The sequence below is a fragment of the Calypte anna genome, chromosome 3 (genome assembly GCF_003957555.1).
Source record: "Calypte anna isolate BGI_N300 chromosome 3, bCalAnn1_v1.p, whole genome shotgun sequence".
Classification (NCBI taxonomy): Eukaryota; Metazoa; Chordata; class Aves; order Apodiformes; family Trochilidae; genus Calypte; species Calypte anna.
The window spans coordinates 56,186,624-56,201,030 of record NC_044246.1 but is presented as its reverse complement, the minus strand read 5'-3'; positions in this window follow the sequence as shown (position 1 = coordinate 56,201,030).

Sequence of the window (14,407 nt, the reverse complement as noted above, 5' to 3'; positions counted from 1 at the left end):
TAGTTGGATACTTTAGCTGTGCTAATCTTGGAAATAAAGCATTGCTGTGACATGTAAGGATAAAGGAAAATGTTAAAGTTAAGAGATCCTCCATTTCATTTAAAATGTTTTCATAGCTCAGTAACTTTCCTTTTTTTCTTAACCTACCCAAAAATTTGTGTCTCTGTGTGATTCCTTCTGTTATTCTTAGATTCTCATTTTCTGCTCTTTCTTTCAATTCTAAATGCTTCATCCCATATTGTACTTGCTTAAACTCTTTCCCTTCCTTGCACTTCTCACTGCCAGCCCATCAGGACATTGTTTCTTATTTCTAACCCTCTTCTGCTGCAAATTTATTCTACAGATATTTTCTTAATTGCAGAACATTGACTTAATCAATTCACCCAAATTCTGCAATTGAGAACCACTTTGTGCCACCTCTCATCCCGTATTCACACTACCAAAAGCCACTGTTGTTCCTGCAAAAAATACCCTTTCCAGATTTTTAATCTTTACACTAGTCCATGGTTTTCCAATCAGGTAAACAATTTACTAATACTGAGCATTTCAATTAGCTCTTTTCACTTAGAGAAATTCTTGCTGCTCAGTTTTCAACTTGTAAAGAATTTCCATGTAAATTCAATGTCCATAAAAGGTTGTTGGTCAACCTAATTTAAAAATAATGTAACAAAATAGATCCAGGCCTGGGGCTTAGGCTCTGAATTAAGGGCTGAAGACAGAATCACAGAATGATGGGCAGCTCCACCACCTTCCCTGCCACACTGCCAACTTATTACCTGTCCTCAAGTTGAGAAACTGCTTAGAAGGTGTAATAGCTACTTCTTTGTGTCCCTTCAGCCTTCAGCCTTACTATTTGACTCCCTTATAGAGGCTTCCCAGCAAGAGTATCGGTTGTGATCGCACTTTATTATTTACTTACTTGTTTGTTTGCCTGCTTGCTTGCTTATTGTCAGGAAACATTTATCTCCGGGGAACAGGATTGAGATCACCAGATTCATTTAAGAGAGGTTACTGAACTGCTGGATGATGCAGACCTTTGGTCTCTCTCTGCCTAGTCTGACTGAAGCTGCCACAGGGAAATAAATTACTTAGTCTGTGAAACCATTTGACCCTGATCCTAATTTCTTCTGTGTTGGTGTAAATTAGGAGAAACCTCATCACAGTTGTAGAATTACCAGTGATGTAAAGTTGCCTCAAGTAGGGCAGTTGACATTTAGGTCTTGTATCCAAAAAGTGACTCCACATTAAACCCCACAGTTTTAATGTGCTCTCTGAAGTCAGCCCCATTATTCTGAGTAAATGAATAGATCAGATTTATTCATTGATTTCTATGAATACTGTCAAGGAAAGATTGTCTCCTGGCAGAAACTTATGCATGGCAGTATATCTGTCCTCACCAATACTCTGAAAATATCTTATGGTTTTGTCTGGATACGAAATACCTCTCTAGATTTTACTACCCTGAAATTCTGAAGGGCTATGCTCTATTTACATGAATCCTGTTACAATATTATTTCCTAGATGAAGTCCAAAGCTGAATACAGGAAAATTTCTGACAGACTAGTTTCAAAGGTGTGAACATATTTTGCTTTTTTTCCAAAGAAATATCAAAGCTGCAGTTCCTTATTATTATTCTATAAGGTGGTTCTATCACCTTTTCAGTTAAATCACAGAAATATCTATATTTTTCTGAATGTCTGTGTTTAGCAGAATCTTGTCAACAGTCATTAAATGAACAAGCTAATTTAAAAATAAGGTAACAAAATAGGTTTGGGCTGAAGCTTAAGCTCTGAATTGAGAGCAGAATGCAGAATCACATATCTCAGTCTGTACACTGGCCCTGGTGACTGTGGAAGAAAGGTAAAAAATGTGATTAAGACACACTTGCTGAATGAGCCTGTGCCTTGGCTCACCTTCTAGAGGCAAGGGCAGTTTTACAGCATGCAGCTGGGTGCTAATCCAGGCTACTGCTTGCCCTGCCAGAGCAGGAAGTTTTTGCAACAGCAGCACAACACCATGGGCACAGCAATGCTCCCAGATAGCTTCCAAAAGGCTGTGAGCACTGTTGTCTCAATAGTTGGATGAATAGAAGTAGCTCCTAAGGGTCCAAATTATTGATCATGTCCTCATTGGGCTACAACACGACACAAACGCGCAACAAAAGAGGGATGGGTTTGGCCCTGAGGAGTGGTCTCCTGAACACACACTCACAGGACCATTCTCTGAGTGACTGTTCCCTCAAACCAACAAAGGGTCATGGTGAATATTGCTGCAAATTCGTGTGTTTTGCTTTGCTGCCTCAAACGACATGTAAATTAGGATCCAAATCATGTAATGAGAGATTAAATTTGCAGTGCAACATAAGATAAACAAAAGAATCAAGGATCATTTAATTGAATGCCAAACCATTTTACATACTCAACACTGTTCAGCACTTTGGTTTCTATCACTGTAAGATTAAATCAATATTAAAAGCGCTGGTATAATATAAATAGTAACTTAAAATTAATATTTTCCTTCCAGAATTCAAACTCGTTGTAATTTCATCTCATGATTTGGAATGCAGAGGTTTGTTCTGCAAACTGTTACACTATGTGATGGACACAATTCTATTCACCTCTTACCCTTTCAAATGTAATGTCAACAAAAAGAAAATTAGTGTATGAGATACAGGTGTATCTCAAAGGCTCTTTGAAGATTAGGACAAAAAATCTGAAGACTTTAGTCTTCTGATGGGTCAAATACTTATTAATATTAATAAGTGTGCAATTTAGTTGATAGGATTCAACTTTTTCATTTAGCAAGCCTTCTGTTACGAAACCATCACAGAGTAATTTAAAAGCATTTGTTCAACCCTTCATGATTAACAAATCATCACCTTAAAGATCTCTGTAAAAACATTTTTTACAGCTAAACAGGGTTCAAATATTTTTTTGAGACTTCAAGAATGTCAAGAGTAGTCATGAAAAAAAAAAAGGATAGCTAGCACAAATAAATGGAGAAATGCTAAAACAATAAACAAAGGAGAAACAATTACTTGTTCATTTCAAAGATGTCATATTGTATTCTTTATTCTGATTGAGGAAAATTAGCCACTGACGACCACGAACAATTGATTTTCCTCCACAGCTGTTTTCTAATTACATCTGAACACTGAAAATTCTGGTGCCGCCACTCAGCTGTACAAGGACTTTCTTCAATTGATTTTCTTATTACAGCAAGTTCCTTGTTGTCCTGATACCAACACATGTACCAAAGGCCTGTGGTGCTTTCGTTGTAAACCGTGTCCTTTAGGTATGCTGACAGTCAGACATTTTACATTTCAAAAGGCTGGAAGGCAACATAAAAGCTGTGAGCAAAGGTGAACTATTAAGACTTTTTCTTTCCTGCAATGTTTGTCTTAGTGAATTCCTCCTGAATTGTCGGTATGGCACATTCTTTGACTTCTCAGAGCTTCAACTTTCTATATGTGCATATAACTATACATATTTGCACATACACGTGTTTATGTATATGTATATTTAGAGAAAGATGAATACATATGTGTATTTATACCTGTATATGCTGTAAAGGGGTCACAGAGCACAGAATGGCTGACACATTCTGATCACTTAGTGTCCTGAATATTAAGGAATATATGCAAAAATTTGAGAGAGAGATTTACAAACCTGAAGTTCAGAAAAGTAACCTCAAAGCTATTATATGCTTCTTCAGGTCTCATAAGTAATTACAAAACAAGGGTAGTAGGGAGAGTCATTTGGTTCTCTTCTGTTTTGCATTTTTATTACCTGTATTATTTCTGGCATTTCCGCAACAATTTTGTGATCACAGATCTTTCAAACTTTTACTCAAGTAAAGAATAATCCCATATTTCTTCAGTTTCACACATACTGTATCCTAATATGCAACAATATATCCTACATCCTTGCAACCAAACCATAAGATTATATTTGTATTTTCATCTGTTGCCACTTCCTTTGAATTAAATAGAAATAACAGATAAATTAAGCAGAATACAATTACTCAGATCTCATTTTACAGTAAATGAGATCTGAAATATTAAAGATGCAGCTTCCATCATATTCTCAGAAGCTGAGACTGCACTGAGTGGATTTTTAGAAGTCAGGAAAGCATTGGAGTAAGAGTTGAGATACCTAAAAAATCCCAGGGTACATTTGGAGTGAAACTGGAAAAGAGCTGCTGAATAAAATATTTTTAGAGGTTTACTTTATTCATTCAACTTGAAAAAAAAAAAAAGAAAAGAGTATATTTTATGTAAGCTAATAGGAAATTCTATTACTCATGACCACGAAATTAATTGCTAAGTGTTCTGTGCAGTATTGTATATAAATACAATTCTTTTTATTACTGTTGACACAAAACAGAGAAAAGGCTAAGCAGAGCTGGATTTATTTTCTTTTACTTATACTAAAGAATAAAACTGTTGTCAGAAATGTTACATTGTGTGGTATTTTTTTTTAATAACAGGTGATTAATATTGTTAGTAATATTGAAGAAACTCCCTCTTTCTCTTGGTTCTATGTTAGTTTAAGACTGAATTTGTGGCAATATATTCATCCTCCTATTAAATACTGGATTTAATAGGATTAAAATTAGCAATAGCCATACATTTTATTTCACTCTTTTTTTCCATTTTCTGGTAGGAATAAGCATGTCTCAAAATTATTTTCCTAATGTATCATGTGAAGCAATCCTCTGTTCTAGTCCTCATTCTGTATGCTATATGATCCTTTGAGAGCATATGTAATTTCCTATAGGCTTCTGTAACCTATTTAGTACATCTAGACATTCCAATTTAAGAACCAGATAAATGTTAATGTTTTTTGTCCTAAACAATATGGTTCAACCCAAAGTACACATTTCAGCCAAGGGAAACTTCTGTTGTTATTAGTCCTTTTTGGATCTGACTACAGGAAAATGTCTCTACTGCCACTAACAAGTCTTTCCCAGAGATCTGCAGCATTTTAGTTTCTTTGCTCATTTTCTACTTCTAGTTATGTTTTCTTTCTTTTTATCTCTCTATTTTAAGTGACAGGCAGACCAGAAGGCACCAAGGACTCAAATACTGCTTTTGTTTTCAGAATCTTCTGTATTTGGAGACCAGACGTCTGGAATCTAATATTTTCTCTCATTCAGATCTACTCTCCAGCTACCTTGAATCTGTACCTAGAGATGGTACCTTGAGCCTGAAGGCACCAGCCTTCTAAAGCAGAAGAAATATTTTAAATCAGACTGAAGCATGTTTGAGTATTGAGGCAAATTTCAATGAAAACTATTGTGGAATCCCAAAGGAGCTCAAGTGGAATTTGAACCAAGAGTTCCAGATTGATGATGTAGTAGGAGCTTTGAAACTGGCACCTAGATTAAAACCATAATGAAATGGTTCAGAAAATACACTGAATGTAAGGAATTTCAGTTTCTAATGAGTAGGAAAATTACAAACCTCACTATATCAAAATGACTGGTATGGTCCACAATACAGGAAGCTGAAGATGTAACTTTGTTCTGTGTCACAAATTCCTCTACTACAAGACTTTTCCCCTCATACTCATTCTGTGCTCTCTAATGAGTCACTTAGCTTTATATAATTTAAATATTTCAAGCATCTTACTATGACTATTTTTAAAGCAATTGCTGAAATAGAAACAAATGTCTCTCAGCGGTGTGTATTCATATCAGGCTTTTATAATCAGGATGATCGCTTAATTAGCATGTTTGTTTCCACTAGGGTATACCAATTAAGAGATATAACCACACTGCTGTACATTTCTATTAATGCCTTTCTACACTTAAAGTAAGATCACACATTCTAGCAGGTGTAGCTTTTAACGCAAATGGAAGATTTTCCAAAGGATATTGAGCTATTTTGCCATCTGTTTCTAATGTTTGTCTTCTTAAATTACCAGAAACTAGGCTTTAGGTGGATATTCTAGAGCTGCCAGAATATTAATTTTGTTTCATAGGCTTCAAAAATGCATTTAAATAAGATTGCAATAAAAGTACAGCTGACATGACTGGAGTCCCACTTGAAGTGAGAAATGGTGAAACACATTGGGACAAGAAAAACACAAGGCTCACTGACAGTTTAGAGCTTTTTCAAATACATCAGTAGCAAAAGAAGAATAGGGAAAACGTGGGCCCACTGCTGAATTGGGTGTGAGCCCTTATAACAGAGGAGGCAAAATTGGTGTATACCTTCTTTGTTTCAATCTTTACTCTTTGGACCAGCCCTTGTGAACTCCAGACCCTGGAGAGAGAAAAAACCTGGAGGAAGGAAGCCTCACCACTGGTCAGTGAAGACTGGGTTAAGAGATGAGTTATGAAAATTGAATGTAGACAAGTCCATCAGGGCCCTGATGGGATGCAACCAAGAGTGTTGGTTATCTGTTGTAGTCAGCTTGAATTTACCAAGGAGAAATCATGCTTGACTCATTTCATAGCCTTCAATGATGTGACTGAATGGCTAGGTGCAGGGAGACCAGTGGATGTAGTCTACCTTGACTTTTGACAAGTCAAGGCTTTTGACACAGTCTCCATAACATTCTCATAGCAGGCTCATGAATGTGGGATAGAAGAATCTACAGTGAGATGAATTAAGAACTGGCCATGCAATAGAGCCCAAAGAGTGGTGATCAGGGGTGCAGAGTCCAGCTGGAGACCTGTGGCCAGTGGAGGCCCCCAGGGATCAGTGTAGGGTCCAGTCCTGTTCAGCATCTTTACCAATGACCTTGATGATAGGACAGAGTGTCTTCTCAGCATATTTACTGATGACACAAAGCTGGGAGGACTGGCTGGCACCCCAGAAGGATGCACTGCCATTCAGAGGGGCATAGACAGGCTGGGGAGTTGGGCGTGAAAAAATTTAATGAATTACAACAAAGACCAGTGCAGAGTATTACATCTGGAGAAAAACAACCTCGAGTACCAGTAAAGGTTGAGGGCTGAGTTCTTGCAGAGAAGTCAAATGGAAAGGAACCTGGGGGTGTTAGTAGATGGAAGGATGAGCATGAGCCAGCAATGTACCCTTGTGGCCAAGAAGGCCAATGGCATCCTGGGCTGCACTAGAAGGGGGATGGTTAGTAGGTACAGAGAGGTTCTCCTCCTCCTCCTGTACTTTGCACTGGTGAGGCCACATCTGGAATATTCTGTCCATTTCTGGGCCCCTCGGTTCCAGAAGGACAGGGAACTGCTTGAAAGAGTCCAGTGCAAACCAACCAAGATGATTGAGGGAATGGAACATCTCCCTTATGAGGAAAGACTGAGGGAGCTCTGTCTCTTCAGCTTGGAGAAGAGGAGAATGTTAGTGTTTATAAATACATAAAGGGAGAGAGCAAGAAGGGTGGTTCCAGGTCATCTCAGTTATGCCCAATTATAGGACAAGAGGCAACGGATTCTGGCTTGACCACAGGAGGTTCCATATAAAGATGAGGAAAAATTTTTTTACTGTGAGGGTGACAGGGCACTGGAAGAGGCTGCCCAGACAGGCTGTGGAGTTTCCTTCTTTGGAGATATTCAAAACCTGCCTGAACATGTTGCTATGTGAACTGCTATAGGTGATCCTGCTCTGGCAGGGGGTTGGACTCAATGATCTTCCGAGATCCCTTCCAATCCCTAACTTTCTGTGATCCTGTGAGAAAAACTATCTCAGAAATGCTACTTTCACAGATGTGTCATCCCAAGTCACTTTGCTTTTGTGTGCATATTATACTTGATAGCTATGGTGGCAACATTTTCCTGAAGAATTCCTATATTGTATCCTTCGTTTCTCTTTACTCTGGACAAACCTCAGAGCTTCTTCTTCCTCTTCTACTGTTAATGTTATAAAACATGTTTGTGTCTCCTAAAAAACCCAACATGTTATGAAGAGTTTACATTGCTTTTCAATTAATTTTGAATCAGGAGCTGAGTAATCTAAAATTCTTATGCTGTCACCACATAAGTTTTCCATGAAAGTTGGCTTATATTTATTTCCTCTTGGGAAAAAGAAAAAAAAAAGTCTGCTATTTCTCAGAATCAAAGGGAGTAAACTAACATTTTTACTGTGTGCAAGAATGTCACTAAAACATCCCAGAACAGTTTGGAAGGAAAAACTAGCTGTTTGTTGGTGAGAATATTAACAAGGCATACTTCCTGAGGATCTTATCACACATTGGACAGGTCCCCAAACAGGGGTGGGTTTTCCCTCTGAAATATCCACTTGTAAATGACCATTAGGACCTTGACACAAACAGGCAGGCTTGTTCCATGAGGTTTCCATTTTTATCAGGAGCTCAGACTCAGGGCTGAAAGATGTGGATAATACTTTCTACTGATGTAGCTAAGACAGCCAGTCTTTTGTCTACAACACAGTCCCTAACTTCATATATAAAAGATTTTGGGACCCATTGGAGGACTTTGTATGTATAAAAAATGTTTCACCTTTTACATATTAAATCAAAACAGGCTGCTGACTTTATGGTAATAGTAATATGAACTGGTATTCATTTCCAAATTAAGACTTGTATGTACCGATGTCTTTTGTTAAATCTCAACATGTGCAGTAAGTGACCTTCAGTTAATGGAATTAAGGGAGATCTAGAGCTGAGCTCAGTTGCCTAAACATAGTCATCTATGCCAATAGAAGCAGTCCAGAGTGTTCCAGTAAGCATCCAAATCCTACAACTGCAGAGATACAATGCTCTCTTAAATCCTGTGTCATCTCTGTCATCCCCACATTAAATACTGTAAGGCATTTCAGCTGGCAGCTGAATGGTACCTTGGGTCTTTGTGTGTGTCAGAGCATGAAGAGTGACTCAGTTAATTCTAAAGCAGACACCCAGCAGCAGCCAGTTTTAGATCACGCTTAACCACATTCTTGGTTTCTACTTCTCCAGGATACATTGTCATGCAAATAATTCTATTTTAAACAACAAGCATAGAATCCTTTATAATTATGCATTATTCAGTTGCTGTTCATCATGTCAAACATTGGCCAAAAAATGTAGGATAACAGACATCAAATGGGAAAGAGCCAGCTTACATTTTCTAGGAAGAATGGATTCAAGAACCTAAAAAGAAAAAAAAAATACCCTCCTTTCAGATAAAAAAAACTTTATGGGTTTATAAGTGATATTTTTGTCTCCTGTAAAAATTGGGAGTCATTTTCAAATGCAATTCATAATTAAAATGATACAGGAAGATGTCTTTTTGTGCTACTTATGATTTCAAGCTGTTCTGAAACTGAATCAAATGTGTCACAGGCTTCAGAAAAATAACAAAAACAACCAAACAAAATAAAGCAAAGCACAAAAAAGGCAGTCTGGACCACAGAATAGCCACCAGTATTTATTAATATATATATGTAAAAAAACGCTTTCTACTAGTGAATTAGATGAGGATCTGAAATCTGCAGCCTCAGTTACTCATGAGTCTGACACCTTATATCACAAAATTTTCCATGATAGATTCACTCTGAGCAGAATTACACATGGCATGTGAGACAGCTTTTCCAGTTCAAGTTCGAAACTGAGAGAAGATTGATCAGAAGACTCAGTGCAGATAAATTTTGTGGGAAAATTCTCCTATCATTTTTACGTAACAACGATACATCTTTGCTCTCATAAAAAGCATTGGTCTCTTTGCAGGTGTCAGCAGTTTCTGAGGATTCAGTATTTAAAGGAAAACTAAGACCAGAAAATATAAAAGAGCTTAAGTTTCCTAAAACATAATTTCTCCAAAACTGAGAAAGATTTCTGTAATTTTTCAAGGAGATACCTCTTTGGTTGACAACAAATACTATGCTAGGGTGATAATGTTCTGAAGTAATTGTCACTTCTAGGAATGGAAAAAGATGATCACAATGACTCTCTAACCCTGATCATATGCTCTAACCAATGAAATAATAAATATTTTTTCCCCTGAGGATGTGTAAAGTTGTTGATCTAAAATAGCAACAACCCTAAAATAACCCCTCAAGTCTATGAGCAAGGCTTTTAAACATGAAAATGTCTCTTTAATTATGTGGACAGTTCAGAAGTTATGTTGTGTCACCTTGTACTGAGCTTGATTTTGGGTACCTTTGATTTAAAGTTAGAGTTAGGTTGAGATTAGGATTGAGAGAAACAAAAATCAGAAGTGAAGCTGGACTGAAATTAGAAAAGGGGCTATGAAAATAAAGAAGCAGCCAGGTTGGAGAGTGCTTAGAGCAACTTGATCTCATGTGAGGGAGGTTAGGGGAATCCAGCCTCCTCCTACATGCAGGGTTTGGGACTAGATGATCTTTAAGTTCCTTTCCAACTCAAACCATTCTATAATATATTTTTTATGGTGTGAGGATATGACATCTGTACATTTACTTTTTCAGCCAAATTTTTTATCTAATCAAACATTTGAATAACATTTATTTGACTTAATCTAATTTATGTAAAACCATTTTGGCTGACATTAATTGTATTCCTATCACTGAATTACTTAACAGTGAATTTTATACCAGCATTCCTATTATTGCTTAGGACTGATATAAAGCTTACTAGCTACTGAGTATGACAGATTAATATTTCTTCAAGCTGCTGGAGTTTTCTTGTTTGGAGATTATTAAAATGAACATCAGAGGAACAGACTTTTCCTCAGCCAATTTTTAAGGACCCTTGAATATTACCTTAATTGAATATATTTATTCATGGTAGATGATGCTTGAAGTTCAGCAGTATGCAGTGCTGTGATGTTACACCAGTTTTATATACCAAAATATAAAATATACTCTCACATTTTTCTGAGAAATGAAGCCACTATCTCACAGGGAGACAAGATTCAGGCATCAGGTCTTCTCAGCAGGAGTCAGGCACAATTGTTGCCACAAAGATAAGAATTTAACCTGGATTTGTGTAAGACAGCAGTTTTAATTTACTCTAGAAGAATCTGGAAACAGCAAGGAGCCTCAGTTTTTCAACAGTATCTTGTTTCCGAATTGCCATTTTGCTGAGTTTGGAACCATAATCTCACTCCTTTTCCCCATTTTGCTCTTTGTGAATTGATTATAGACAGCGCCTGGAATCTTTCTCAGTCAATACAGACGTATTTTATACTTCATGTCCTCATTTCATTTCCTTCTTGGTTGATATACTAAACAGGGGTACCTAATGAGTATTTTCTTTTTTCATTTACTGAATAACTGTGATTAATAATTTTTCACATCTAGCTTGCAATGAATATTGCTCTTCTGTAGGTCTCTCAGCCACAGATTTACTCTAGTATCCTTATATTCCCTTATCAGTTGTCAGATTTAATCCTTTGTAATTATTATTTTATTGGCTATTTCCTGTTCTCCATTGTTTCTCGTGTATATGAGAAGTAAATTTATATATCAAAATCATATTTATGTACATACAATATCTTATAGGATATATATATAAAATATAATGTTTTTTATTATTTCTACTTCTGTCTACTGTCTCATGCTATTTTACTAATTAACACTTATGAAACTGCTTCATGATTATCAAACCCTTATTGTTTGTTGATAAATAGTTTTTTAAAAAATCCTTATTTTTCATATTTCTCTCATAATATGTCATCTTATAATGCTTTAAAAAATATATATGTAAAATACTTTTTATACTCTTTTATAATTAATCTACTTAGAGTACATGTCAAAGGGTCTTGAGTGCTGAAATATCAAAAGATTGGTAGTTTATACTAATAGTATAAACTTTTAACTTCTTTCCTCTGGGGTATAGATCGCAAAATCACTTAAAGGTGTTCTTTCTGATGCAAACCACCAAAGAGCAGTTTAAGAGTAAGAGAAAGATATTTCCTTTTGTAAGTTTATGTGCACAATAATAAATAAATAAATAGAAAGTTGTTTTGGACTGAGAACCCCAAAAAACAAACTGCTTATTAAGTTTATGACATGATTCAGGTCCTGATAAGCTATTTGCACTGTGGCTCCCCTGTTGCATAGTGCATCAAATAATAAAGACCTAATGGCAAGGGCTTAATCACCTCCAGTTTTGAGAAAAATTTAGAATGCTTGAATAATTTTCCAAACATTAGTAAATTTGAGAAGAGGAAAATAGAAAACAGTAAAGAATGTCACTGATTAGACCAAATGAATTTATGAATAAATTCTTTGGCTTTGGAAAACTAAGTTATCTATGTATCTATGTATATGTATTGTCAACGAAGAAAAAAGGGAAAAAAATTAACATGGGCTGTCTTCTAAGGCATACTTGAGAGATCGGTATGAGATTCACATTCTAAAGATAGAAAATGGGTTTTTGAGAGGAACTGTACATATACTGCCATGTAATTCATATAGACAGATAGATATATTTAGAATAGAATATATAGCCTTGATAGCTATTTAAGAAAGAGTAATCAAGCTGTAACATTCAGATCATTTTCTGTACTGAATTGATGGCTCAGTAGATAAAGCTTCAACTACAGCCACAGAATTGTAATTTTAATTGGAAAATTGCATAGGCAGCGTTCACTATGACCAGAAAAAAATTAGACTAATGAAAGCAACAACTAAGTAATTTTTGAAAGTACGCACATGTACCAATTAAAGTAAGAAAGCGTCTTATTCATTACAGCTGTTAAAATGTCTTTTGGGGAATCTATTAGAAAGAGTAACTCTAGATAGTCTGTAAAAGTAAAACCTAGAAGAAGGATGCTAACCACTCCATATTCTGCATTTTATATTTTATTCGACATGGGAATTTTAGAAATAGCAACTACTGAGCATCATTGTTTGAGACCTATGCTTTATAAATTTAGGACACCAGAATCTTCATAATGCTTCACCACAATAATGATTATTTAGACTCTGCAGAAGCAAAAATAAAAAAATGGTTTAGATTTTCCAAAAATGTCTAAGGATTTTGTAAACCAGCTCCCATATTGATTGATGGCCTAGGTAACTTTGATGAACATGCAGCATAGTAGGTAGTATGTCATTAAATTACACAGAATTTTTAGAAAAAGTGGCTAACAGTGAAACAAGCAAGATCGCCTCTTATGGCATATGGATTGCTTACCTCTGCTAATATTTTTAGCATGGCCCACTTGTAATTTATAGTACCTACTTTAAGAATGTTTGCAGTTTTCCAGAAATCACTTATGTAGTAGTAGTACCTACATTAAAAATTTCAAGCATGGGAAACTGTAAACTTGGACAAATTGATTTAAAACTGCAAAAAGTTACATAGAATCATAGAATCATAGAATCATAGAATTGGCTGGGTTGGAAGGGACCTCAGAGATCATCGAGTCCAACCCTTGAACCACCGTTGCGGTTGCTAGACCATGGCACTGAGTACCACATCCAGTCTTTTTTTAAATATCTCCAGGGACGGAGAATCCACCACTTCCCTGGGCAGCCCATTCCAATGACGGATCACTCTTTCCGTAAAGAAATTCTTTCTAATATCTAACCTAAACTTCCCCTGGCACAACTTAAGTCCATGCCCTCTTGTCTTGTTGAAAGTCGTTTGGTAAAAGAGCCCAACCCCCACCTGGCTACACCCTCCTTTCAGGTAGTTGTAGAGAGCGATGAGGTCTCCCCTGAGCCGCCTCTTCTTTAGGCTGAACAACCCCAGTTCTCTCAGCCTCTCCTCGTAGGGTCTATGCTCGAGTCCCTTCACCAGCCTGGTTGCCCTCCTTTGGACCTGCTCCAGAACCTCGATATCCTTCCTGAACTGGGGGGCCCAGAACTGGACACAGTACTTAAGGTGTGGCCTCACGAGGGCTGAGTACAGGGGCAGAATCACTTCCTTGGACCTGCTGGCAATGCTGTTCCGGATACAGGCCAGGATGCCATTGGCTTTCTTGGCCACCTGGGCACACTGCTGGCTCATGTTCAGCTTCTTGTCGATCCAGACTCCCAGGTCCTTTTCTGCCTGGCTGCTCTCCAGCCACTCTGTCCCCAGCCTGTAGCGCTGCATGGGGTTGTTGTGGCCAAAGTGCAGGACCCGGCACTTGGCCGTGTTAAACCTCATCCCGTTGGAATCAGCCCAACTCTCCAGTCTGTCCAGGTCCCTCTGCAGAGCCCTCCTGCCTTCTAGTTGATCAACACTCCCCCCCAGCTTAGTGTCGTCTGCGAATTTGCTGATGATGGACTCAATCCCCTCATCTAAATCATCAATGAAGATGTTGAACAGAACTGGGCCCAACACTGATCCCTGGGGGACACCACTAGTGACCGGCCGCCAACTGGATGCAGCCCCGTTCAGCACCACTCTCTGGGCCCGGCCCTCCAGCCAGTTCCTAACCCAGCACAGGGTGCTCCTGTCCAAGCTGCGGGCTGACAGTTTTTTCAGGAGGATGCTGTGGGAGACGGTGTCAAAGAATGAGAATCATGAGAATCAGGTGACTTCATTAGACATAATCCCTCAGTATATATTACAGT